We start from the raw sequence: 12,239 nt of genomic DNA on the forward strand, positions 1-12,239 counted from the left end.
CTCTTCCAGGCAGCCTCCCTGATCTCTGGTTCCACTACTTCCCTGGGCGTCCACTGTGTCCCTCTCACAGCGAGGATTGTGAGGATTAGATGATAGGCCAAGGGGACTTGTTCCCACATCTATCGCCTGTTCCCCTACAAGACTGGAAAGGCTCCACAGGGCTCCAACCCCCAACCATCTGACACCCAGTAGGGACTCAACAAATAATTGCTGAGCAACGGACGGAGATTGACCAGACAGTAACAACGGTGCTTCCCACTTGCCAGGAACCATTTTACAGGCCTTCACCAACTCCACTGGTGGCATTATCCCCATTTCAGGAAACCAAGAGGTTCAGAGAGATTAAGCTATTTGCCTAAAGTCACACAGCCAAGTGATGGAAGCAAACTCGAATCCGGTATCAATTCAAACTGAAAACTTGTCTCCAATTCCAAGGAAGCGGATCTTCCAACTATTCCCTACTTTCCCCAGGGAGTCACCGGGGAGAAAAATCAAGACTGGTGTCTTGAAGACCGGCACAAAACACTCTCCCGAGAGATCCACGTTTTAAATTACAGTCTTAATCTGGAAAATCATTTGGGAGGAAGGGAAAAGGATGCAAACTAAAAACAATGCTTTCAACAGCAAACAGTTCCCCCGGCCCTCCCCCACTTGCTGCCGACCCCCCACTTCAGAGCAGACATTCTGAAGTCACTTCTTGCAAGGGATTGGGGGAGTTACTTCTCTTTTCTTGAAAATCTACAATATGTGGCTTTTGTAGAATAAAATTTCAGGGCAGCTCATGCTCGTGTCCAGTTGATGCTGGACACGTCTGGCGTTTCCCTACTGAACCCCGATCGCGGCCTCGCCAAAAAGGCAACGTTCGGGTCCGACCCGTTACAACGTAGCCAGAAAAGCCCCGATGCCGGGCTATTGTTGCAGCCGCGGCGGAGACGGCGACTGGGGGCTGGGCCCTGGCCGGCGAGTCGAGGGGGCCGCGAGCTTTGTCCGGCGCCCCCGGCGAGAGCGCGCACGGGGGGCGCGCGGCCTCCACGCGGCCCGGGCCCCCACCCCCCGGCCCGCGGATACTGCAGCCGCCGCGGCCTCGCTGCACTGTGGCCTGCCCCGCGCGCGCGGTGCCGGCCAGGCTTCTTGACCCTCGGGCGCCGCCGTACCCCGGCCCCGCTCTGGGCGCCGGCGGCCCCCTCCCCCCTCGGCGCCCCGGCTCCATTCAAACCGCCCTCCCAGCCCCGCGCCGCGCTCCCCCCGCGGCCCGCCTTCCTTACCGGGAGCTGCCGGCGCCGTCGCCTTCCCGGCGCCGCCCCCGCCCCTCCGCGCGGGGCCAGGGGCAGAGTGGGCGTCTCGCGTCTCCTCACGAAACAAAGAAGCCGCCGCCGCCGAGCGAGGGTAAGCCTCGCGCGCGCGCCCGCCTCGGCCGCCCCCCCACGCCGCCCGCGCCCCCGCTGCGCGCGCACTCGCCGGCTCCCCTCCCCCCCCACAGACTGCCTCTCCCGCTTCCGCCGCCCGCCCGGCCTCGTGCGCGCGCCCGCCAGCCCTTCCGCTCCCAGCGCGCGTGCGCGTCTGCTCGGCGCTGGGGGGAGGTGGGCGGGGCCCGAGAGAGCCAGCGCGCCCGACGCGCCTCCCGACTCTGTCCCGGATGCTCCTGCGCCTGCGCACCGGGTGTTCCGCCTTCGCACGCCGGGCGTCCCCACGCCGCGGAGCATGCGCAGAGCGGGCGGCACTGCGGCGGTGGTGTGGCGGCGGTGGTGTGGCGGCGGCGGTGGCGGTGGGAGGTTGGGGGATGGGGCTGGGTGGCAGCGGGGTCTGCAGTGAAGGGATGGCCGAGGGGCCCTGAGGCTCGGAAGTGAGGACTGGAAGCTGGGCGCGAGGGCAGGCGGCGGGCAGGCTGGGCCGGGGAGGAGCACGGGCGGCCCAGGGCGGGCCGGGGAGCCGCTTTCACCCTTGGTGGGGGATGTTGAGGCCTATTCGGCGGGACCAGGCGGGGCCCGACCGCGGCCGCCTTTTCTGCACAGCCTCCGGGATGCCATTAATTAGCTTAGCAAATATTTATGGACCTGCTGCTGTGGCCCAGGCGCAGGTGCTGCGGCCGCAATCAGAAAAACCTCAGCCGCTGCGGCGCTCACGATCCGGTGGGGGAGGCAGGCCAGAGAAAGAAGGAAAATGCGTTGTGTTGAGAGGGGGACGTGAGGGTTGTGGGAGGTTTAAATGGGGCAGCCAGGGGAGCCTCGCTGCGACGAAGACGTTTGAGTCTAGACAGGAAAGCAGTGCGAGAGAGAGCCTTGTTGCAAGTGTGAAGGCCCTGAGCCTCCAAACCTCTTCTCTGTGATTTGAAAGTGTCCGCAGCGTCATCTTTAGCCCCGCAGCCGGACAGCCGCGCCCCCTGGGACTGTCGCTACCCCTGCTGCTCGCGGGCCTGCCCTTCCTCATTTTTCAGGTCCCAGCTGACTCACTGCGTCCTGTTTGATCACTGCCTCCTTTTTCCCCTTCCTTCACATTTCTTGGGTACCCTCTTGAGTGACTGTCTTTCTCCCTTCAATGTCAATGGCAAAGCTGTTGTCAGTTTTAATCACTAGGGAATACCAGCATCTAGCGTAGTGCCCCCATTCACCACATACTAGATACTTGAAATTTTTTTATTGAAGGAATGATAGAGACCGATTGTCTGCTGAGTGCGTCCTGTACCTGCATCAGCTCGTTGACTCTTTCCAAGTCCAAGGTGAGTCACTTGCAGTATAGAGCAGAAGGTGAGACCTCATGCAGGCGTCCAAGACCTGGATTTAAAACTTGACTCCATTGTTGGTAGCTGGGGGCTGCCAGGCAAGTTTATTGGACTCGTCTACGCGTCCCTTTCTTCACCTGTGAAATGGAAACAGTAATGGCACCCTCCTCCACTGGCTGGTTACGAGGAATCCGTGAAAGCAGGCCGCCTGGGAGTTCTCTGAACCTGAGCTCCTAGTGTTGAGTAATGCGCAGCAGATGGGCACATGGGATCTGAACCTCTGTCTCTCTCATTCGCTCAAGTAATATTTCTTAAGCGTCCTCGATGTGCTGCGCACTGAGCTGGTCATGGGCCCGCAGTGATGCACTGAGTAGGCTGGGTTCCTGCCTGTGGAGCAGGCAGTCCATGAGTTCAGTTGACTGTCTCCCATGTTGATCGCACTAATACACGGTAGGAAAATGTAAGTGCAGTGGAAGAAAAGCCCAGGGCGCAGTGAGATCATAACATGAGACCTTCCTGGGACTGAGGAGTCAGCTAGACCTCACTGAGGAAGAGGCATTTATGCTGAGACCCAAAGGACCTCTCCTTTGGGAGAGGGCGCTGGGTAGAGGGAACAGGGTGCGCCAAGATCCTGAAGAGGAAAAGAGCCTAGGAACAGAAAAAGGGCTGGGTGGCTCTGAGGGGGGTCAGCAGCAGCCCCGCCGGGCAGGGCCCTGTGGGCTGTGGTGAGGATCTGGAGCTTTTCCTGGAGCGCGGTAGGAAGCAGATGAAGGGCTGTAATCAGGAGAATCCCATGGCGGCTCTGGCTGCAGGGTGGAGACCGGGCTGGCGGGGAAGGAGAGAAAGTGGGGAGCCCCTTTGGGCCATCGCAGAGGCCCAGGGTGGAGGGGGTGACGTGCACTAGAGTGGAGGCAATGAAGGAAGGTGGAGGTCAAATGGATAGAAATCGAAGGAGTGGACCTGAAAGGAGAGGGAGGGTCGTGAGTGAACGCCAGTTTTCTCTGCAGCTGGAACAGTGGGGACGTGGAAACTGGAAGGAAGGATCCGGAGTCCTGTTTTAAGGACAAGATGTCTGATGGGGGGGCTGGCCCCGTGGCTTAGCAGTTAAGTGCGTGCACTCCGCTGCTGGCGGCCCGGGTTCGGATCCCGGCTGCGCACCGACGCATCGCTTCTCCGGCCATGCTGAGGCCACGTCCCACATACAGCAACTAGAAGGATGTGCAACTATGACATACAACTATCTCCTGGGGCTTTGGGGGGAAAAAAATAAATAAATAAAAATTATTAAAAAAAAAAAAAGTCTGATGGGAATAATCCTGTAGACCAGTGGTCTGTGGCTATATGTTGAAATCCCAGTTTAAGCAAAATCGATGCTTTTAGCACTTACGTTTATGTTTGTGATACATTTTGAGTTAATTTTTGTGTATGGGGTGAGGAAAGATTGAAGTTCAGTGTTTTCCACAGGGATATTCAGTTGTTCCAGCACCAGTTGTTCCAGACTGTCTGCTTCCCCGTTGAGTTACCCCGGCACTTTTGTCAAAAACCAGTTGACTAGTTAAGTGTGAGTCTGTTTCTGGACTCTATTCTGTTCCTTGCTCGATATGTCTACCCTTATGCTGGGAACACACTGTCTTCATTGCTGGAGCTTTATAATAAGTCTTGAAATCAAGTAGTCTGCCAACTTTCTTCTTTTTTTTTTTAGTTGTTTAGGCTGCTCTGGTTCCTTTGCATCTTTGTAAATTTTAGAATCAGCTTGTCAATTTCTGTCAAAAACCGTGATGAGATTTTGATTGGGATTGCATTGAATCTGTAGACCAATCTGGGGGCCATCTTAACAAAATTAAGTCTTCCAATCCATGAACATGGTGTCTCTCTGTTTATTTAGGTCTCCTCTAATTTCCATTAAACTTGCTCTTTTCGGGCCTTTCCTAGCCACTGAAATGACTCGCATCAACGTCGTGGGGACCTCCCTGTCGCTGAATCCGAGGGTCAGTTCCCCTCTTCACCTTCCTTGACCTGTTGGCGACGGCTGACACGTCCGCTCTTTAGAGCAGGTCCCCTCACTTGCCTTCCAGGGCACCGCGCACTCCTGGGCTTCTTCCCCCCCTTCATCAGCCCCTTCCCAGGCTCCTTTGCGGCTTTCTCCACTTGACACTGACCCCTCAGTAATGAACCTGGGGCTCAGGCCTGGGGCCCCTATCTGCAGTCATCTCTGTGGCTTCCAGTCTGGTGACCTTAAAAAATCATCTGCATCCTAGGTCTCTACCCAAAAGGATTGGAAACAGGTACTTGAACAAATACTTGTAAACAAACGTTCGTTGTTGCTGCACTGTTTGTAATAGCCAAAGGTTGAAACCGTCCAAATGTCCACCAACAGATGGCTGGGTAAACTAACTGGGGTCTATACAGTCTGTGGAATATTCAGCCGTGACGGAGTGAAGTCCTAATCCATGCTACAGTGTGCATGAACCTCAAAAACATGCTAAGCAAATGAAGTCAGACACAAAAGGCCACATGTTGTGTGAGTCAAGTGTCCAGAACAGGCAAATCCATAGAGAGGGAAAGCAGGTTGCCAGGAGCTCAGGGTGGCAGAAGGTTACTGCTTAATGGGTACAGGGTTGATGATGAAAATAGTTTGGAACTAGAGGTGGTGCTTACACAACATGGTGAACATACTGAATATCACTGAATTGTTCATTTTAAAATATTTAATTTTATGTTATAGGAATCTCACCTTAACTTTTTAGAAAATCTATATGATTTCTAAATATTTATCTCCTGTCTGAACCTTACCCTTGAGCTCCTGAAAACTGCCTCTCAGACACCACCACTTGGGTATTTAATAGGAGTTAAAATTTCAGTTCAGTAAGTGCCTCTTTTGCTCAAAACCCTCCAATGGCTCCCATCTTGCCAAGAATAAAAGGCAGAGACCATCAAGAGGTCTGGCCCCATGGCCTGGTGCTTAAATTCAGCATGCTCCGCTTTGGTGGCCTGGGTTCGGTTCCTGGTCGTGGACCTACACCACTCATCAGCGGCCATGATGTGGCGGCGACTCACATACAAAATAGAGGAAGATTGGCACAGGTGTTAGCTCAGGGCTAATCTTCCTCAGCAAAAAAAAGAGAGAGAGAACGACAAGCCAGACACTGGGAGGAAATACTTGAAAAGATACATCTGGTAAAGGACAGTTATACAAAGAACTCGTAAAACTCCACAGTAAGAAAATGAACAACCCAATTAAAAAATGGACAAAAGACCTGAACAGACACCCCACCAAAGAGGATGTACAGATGACAAATAAGTGTATGAAAAGATGTTCAACATCATATGTCATTAGGGGATTGCAAAGTAAAGCAATAATCAGATACCACTACACACCTATAAAAATGGGAGAAATCCGAAATTCTGGAAACACCAGAAGCAGGTAAGATGTGGAACAGCAGGAACTCTCATTACAGGTGGGACTGCAAATGGTCTTCCACTTTGGAAGACAGTTCGGCAGTTTCTTACAAAACTAAACATGGTGTTACCATACGATCCAGCAATCATGCTCCTTGGTACTTACACAAAGGAGTTGAGAGTTCTATTTTCTTTTTCTTTTTTGGTGAGGAAGATTGGCCCAGAGCTAACATCTGTTGCCAATCCTCCTCTTTTTGCTTGAGGAAGATTGGCCCTGGGCTAACGTCTGTGCCCCTCTTCCTGTACTTTATATGGGACACCGCCACAGCACGGCTTGATGAGCAGTGTGTAGGTCTGCGCCCGGGATATGAACCTGCGAACCCCAGGCCGCCACAGTGGAGCACACGAACTTAATCACTACACCACCAGGCCGGCCCCTCATAAAGGAGTTAAAAACATATCCACACATGGGCCGGCCCCTGGCTTAGCGGTTAAGTGCGCGCGCTCCTCCACTGGCGGCCCGGGTTCAGATCCCGGGCGCGCACCGACGCACCGCTTCTCCGGCCATGCTGAGGCCGCGTCCCACATACAGCAACTAGAAGGATGTGCAACTATGGCATACAATTATCTACCGGGGCTTTGGGGGAGAAAAAGGAAAAAAAGGAGGATTGGCAATAGATGTTAGCTCAGAGTCAGTCTTCCTCAGCAAAAAGAAGAGGATTAGCATGGATGTTAGCTCAGGGCTGATCTTCCTCACGAAAAAATTAAAAAAAAGAAAGAAAAGATATCCACACAAATACCTACGTGTAGATGTTTCTGGCAGCTTTATTCACAGTTGCCAAAACTTGGAAACAACCAAGATGTCCTTTAGCAGGTGAATGGATAAATAAACTGTGGTGAGTCCATCCAGACATGGAATATTAGCACTAAAAAGAAGTGAGCTCTCAAGCCATGAAAAGACATAGAAGAGGGGCCGGCCCCGTGGCTTAGCGGTTAAGTGCGTGCGCTCCGCTGCTGGTGGCCCGGGTTCGGATCCCGGGTGTGCACCAACGCACCGCTTCTCCGGCCATGCTGAGGCCGCGTCCCACATACAGCAACTAGAAGGATGTGCAGCTATGACACACAACTATCTACTGGGGCTTTGGGGAAAAAAAAGGAGGAGGATTGGCAATAGATGCTAGCTCAGAGCCGGTCTTCCTCAGCAAAAAGAGGAGGATTAGCACGGATGTTAGCTTAGGGCTGAGCTTCCTCACACACACAAAAAAAGACATAGAAGAACCTTCAATGCATTTTATTTATTTATTTGTTTGTTTATTTATTTATTTATTTATTTATTTATTTATTGAGAAAGATTGGCCCTGTGCTAACATCTGTTGCCAATCTTCCTCTTTTTTTTTCTTTTTTCTCCCCAAAGCCCCAGTACATAGTTGTGTATCATAGTTGTAGCTCCTGCACATGGGACGCCACCCCAGCATGGTCCGATGAGCAGTGAGCAGGTCCACACCCAGAATCCAAACCGGGGAACCCCAGGCCGCCGAGGCAGAATGTGCGAACTCAACTGCTATGCCACAGGGCCAGCCCCTTAAATACATATTATTAAGTAAAAGAAGCCCATCTGAAAAGGCTTGTGTTTGTACTGTGTGATTCCAACTAAATGACATTCTAGAAAAAGCAAAACTTTGGAGACAGTAAAAAGATCAGTGGTTTCCAGGGATTAAAGGGGAGGAGGGCTGAGTAGGTGGAGCACAGAGGATTTTTAGGGCAGTGACACTATTCTGTACCATACTACAATGGTGGATACCTGTCGTTAAACGTTTGTCCAAACCCATGGGGTGTACGGCACCAAGAGTGAGCCCGAATGTCACCTGTGGACCCTGGGTGATGATGACGTGTCCATAGGATCATCAGTGGTCACAATGCTCCACTCTGCTGGCGGATGTTGATAGTGGGGGGGCTGTGCGTGTGTGGGGGCAGGGAGTAGATGGGAACACTACTTTCTGCTCAGTTTTGCTGGGAACCTAAAACTGCTCTAAAAAATAAAGTTTATTAAAAAAATGTAAACAAATAAAAAAAGCCGAAGTTGGTCACCACAGAGGCCTGCAGGCCCTTTGCTCCCTCCCTGACTTCATCTCCTACTACCCTCCTCCGGGCTCATTCCACTCCTGTTACCAGCCTCCTTGCTCACTAGTCTTCAGACCTGGCAGGTTCCTGCCCCAGGGCCTTTGCGCATGTGCTCCACACACCTGCATGGCTCCCTCTCCCAGAAGCCTTGTGTAATGTTGCAGATGGCCCCTCCTGCATTCCCAGTTTATTTTTATTTATTTATTTTGTGTGTGAGGAAGATTAGCCCTGAGCTAATATCCATGCCAATCCTCTTTTTGCTGAGGTAGACTGGCCCTGGGCTAACATCGGTGCCCATCTTCCTCTGCTTTATATGGGACGCTGCCACAGCATAGCTTGCCAAGCGGTGTGTCCACGTGTGCCCGGGATCTGAACCGGCGAACCCCGGGCAGCCGCAGCGGAGCACGCGCACTTAACCACTGAACCACCAGGCAGCCCCCCACCCCCCAGTTTATTTTTCTCCGCGGTATTCATCCGCCATGCTGGAACGTAAGCTTTGTGTCTCCATCACCCGTGTATCCCCAGCAGCCAGCACAGCGCCCAGGGCCTGGTGCACGGAAGAGAGGATGAACGAGTGCATGGGTGCCAAGGAGGGAGCTCTTGGGGTGACTGGGTGCTGCCTCTCCTCGCGAGGAATTCAGGTTTACGAGATGCTTCCTGAGGCCTCGGGATTACAGCCCCGGCTTCTCAGATGCCAGTGGGGAGCATGACCGGGCCCTGGCCTGGAGTCACATGGCTGAGCTCTGCCCCTCATCTCCCATGTCCATGTCCGTGTCCAAGGCACCTTCCCCATCTGCTGCCCCCACCGCCTTCCTGGGGGGAAGGAGAGGGCGAGGTGTGTGAGGTAGGGTGTGCTGTGAGTGCAGAGAGGTGTCTAAGAGACCAGACGTTTGCAGCATCACTCCCCACGGGCAAAAACAAAATTCCTGGTTGGTCCCAGCAATCTCGGAGTCTGTGTGTTCACGTCTACGTCCTTATGTATCTGTCCCTTATTAGGTGGGAGTGTCTCATATTTTTCGGGTGGCTCAGAAGATGTGTTAGGGTTCTCCAGAGATACGGAATCAATATGATGTTGGATATACATATATATACATCCTATTGATTCTGTTCTTCTAGAGAAATAGAACACACACACGCATATATATACATATGTATACATATATGTATAGAAAGAGAGAGGGATGGTGGGAGAGAAGATACCTACATATTTGGATAGATAGAGATTTATCTTAAGGAATTGGTTCACATGGTTGTTGAGGCTGGCAAGTCTGAAATCTAAACTGTAGGGCAGGCCAGCAGGCTGGAAACTCAGGCAAGGTTTCTTTTATTTATTTATTTATTCATTCATTCATTCATTCATTCATTTATTTTCCCCCCAAAGCCCCAGTAGATAGTTGTATGTCATAGCTGCACATCCTTCTAGTTGCTGTATGTGGGACGCGGCCTCAGCATGGCGGGAGAAGTGGTGCGTCGGTGCACGCCCGGGATCCGAACCCGGGCCGCCAGCAGCGGAGCGCGCACACGTAACCACTAAGCCACGGGGCTGGCCCTGGCAAGGTTTCTATGCTACAGTCTTTTTTTTTTTTTTTAAGATTTTATTTATTTATTTTTTCCCCCCAAAGCCCCAGTAGACAGCTGTATGTCATAGCTGTACATCCTTCTAGTTGCTGTATGTGGGACGCAGCCTCAGCATGGCCGGAGAAGCGGTGCATCGGTCCGCGCCCGGGATCCGAACCTGGGCCGCCAGCAGTGAAGAGCGCGCACTTAACCGCCAAGCCAGGGGGCCGGCCCTCTATGCTACAGTCTTGAGGAGAATTTCTTCTTCTTTGGGGAACCTCAGTGTTTGCTCTTAAGACCTTCCACTGATTGGATGAGGCCCACCCTTGTTATGGAGGGTTATCTGCTTTACTCAACTGGGTTAAATGTTAATCACATCTGAAAAAATACCTCCACAGCAACATCTGGACTGGTGTTTGAATGAACAACCGGGTGCCGTGGCCTAGCCAACTTGATGCATAAAATGAACCATTGCACAGAAAAACGGACTTCTGTCTCTTGACTCAACATCAAGGGCTTGGAATAAAAAGCTCACTCCCGGACGTGAAGATGTAAAATCCATCCTCTGCAGTTGCCACTGCAAGTGCATACTGTTTCAGTCATCTTTTCAGATCTTCTTTGGAACTGGAAATCACTTATTGAAATGAAATAAGCCAAACGTGTATTTATTCCACAGACATAACCTACTGCCCTGAAAAACAGGCCTCACAAGAAAGCGATTTCCCCAAATCAAGCGGTCAGATGTGTAGTGTGGAAAACAAGGGAGTCCTTACAAGTTACAAACCCAGAGCACCAGCAGGCAGCCCTGGTTTTAACTCAGCAAAGCAAAATAACCAGCACGTCACGTTATGCTTGCGCTAGACTCTGCCACTTCCTGCAACTACAGGTAGAAACCTAACTACCCACATCTGTCATAATTTTATAGATGTTTTATTCTAACTATAGTATGTTGTATTTTAGGTTGAATTTATTAAGCTCTTCTAAGATGCTAGTTCTGAATTATTACACTTCAGGTGTCGATCAAGAGTAATCGACACCAATGTTATAAATATGTACCATATATATAATTTGGGCTAGGCTTAATATATTTAGACATTTCACCAAAGAGGATATATGCAGATGGCAAATAAACACGTGAAAAGATGTTTGGTTAGTGTCATTAGCCATTAAGGAAATGTACATTAAAACCACAATGAGAAATCACTACAGACCTATCAGAAAGGCTGAACTAAAAACCCAATGCTGGCAAAGACAGAGAGAAACTGGGATACACGTGGAATACATTGCAGGTGGGGATGTAAATGTGCAGCCACTCCAGAAAACAGTTGGGCGGTTTCACAAGAAACTAAACAGACAACTGTTACACAGCCCAGTAATTGTACTCCTGGGCGTTTATCCTAGAGAAACGAAAGCGTGTGTCCACGCAAAAACCTGTGCGTGAATGTTCATAGCAGCTTTATCTGTGATAACCCCATACGGGAGTCAGCACGGGTGTCCTTCACACAGGTGCGTGGTTAAACAAACTGGTCCGTCAGCACCATGGAATACTGCTTAGCAATAGAAGGGAGTGAACTCTTGATTCCTGCAGCAATCTGGATGAATGAATCTCCAGGGAATTATGCTGGGTGGAAAAAAAAAAAAAAGCCAGTTGCAAAAGGTTACATACTGTCCAATTCCATTTATATAACACTTTGAAATGGCAACATTTTTTCCAGTAGGAGGACAGATTAGGAGTTGCTGGGAAGGAGGTGGGTGTGGTTATAAAAGGGCAGAACTAGGAATCTTAGTGGTTTTGGAACTGTTTGGTATTTTGACTGTGGTGGTCGATAGGCAAACCCACACATGATAAAATTGTTTAGAACTCAATACACACATGCACACAAATGAGTACAAGAAAACCTGAAAAAATCTGAATAAGATCGATGAATTATATCAGTGTTGATATCCTGGCTGTTATATCTTAATAAAGCTGGGGGAGAAAAACATAGCAGAAAAGTATATATAATATATTATATATATATCTCCTGGCTGTGATACTGTACTATTGTTTTGCAAAAGATTACCAGTGGGGACTTGAGCAGATATTTGTACACGCATGTTCATAGCAGCCTTACTTAACAATAGACAAGATGTGGAAGCAACCCAAGTGTCCATCGACGGATGAATGGATAACGTAGTCTATCCAAACAAAGGAATATTATTCAGCCTTAAAAAGGAAGGAAATTCTGACACATGTTACAACATGGATGAATTTGGAGGAGATTATGCTGAGTGAAATAAGCCAGACGCAAAAGGACAGATACTGTATGATTCCGCTTGGATGAGGTACCAAGAAGAGGCAAATTCTTAGAGGCATAAAGTCAGATGGTGGGGTCAGGGGCTGCGGGAGGAGGGAGTGGGGGGTTAGTGTTCAGTGGAGACAGAGTTTCAGTTTGGGAAGGTG

General features: G+C 50.6%; 1 protein-coding gene and 1 long non-coding RNA gene across 13 annotated transcripts in view; one reads left to right on the forward strand and one right to left on the reverse strand.

Annotated features, from left to right (window-relative positions):
• SMARCA4 (SWI/SNF related, matrix associated, actin dependent regulator of chromatin, subfamily a, member 4) overlaps positions 1-1,349 on the reverse strand; it is an 87,257-nt gene extending 85,908 nt beyond the window's left edge. For 7 of the 8 annotated variants that reach the window (XM_058525676.1, XM_058525675.1, XM_058525674.1 and 4 more), the window contains exon 1: positions 1,266-1,349. The gene's annotated coding sequence lies outside the window, so the exon portion shown is untranslated. The remainder of the gene's footprint in view (positions 1-1,265) is intronic. The other variant, XM_058525670.1, reaches the window with a different exon arrangement.
• LOC131394365 (uncharacterized) overlaps positions 1,269-12,239 on the forward strand; it is a 38,522-nt gene continuing 27,551 nt past the window's right edge. For 2 of the 5 annotated variants that reach the window (XR_009216112.1, XR_009216115.1), the window contains exon 1: positions 1,269-1,386. This is a non-coding gene — a long non-coding RNA (uncharacterized LOC131394365). Of the gene's footprint in view, positions 1,387-1,836; positions 2,717-12,239 lie in introns of those variants that run through there. The other 3 variants (XR_009216113.1, XR_009216111.1, XR_009216114.1) reach the window with 3 other exon arrangements.

The sequence above is a fragment of the Diceros bicornis genome, chromosome 30, assembly GCF_020826845.1.
Source record: "Diceros bicornis minor isolate mBicDic1 chromosome 30, mDicBic1.mat.cur, whole genome shotgun sequence".
Taxonomy (NCBI): Eukaryota; Metazoa; Chordata; class Mammalia; order Perissodactyla; family Rhinocerotidae; genus Diceros; species Diceros bicornis.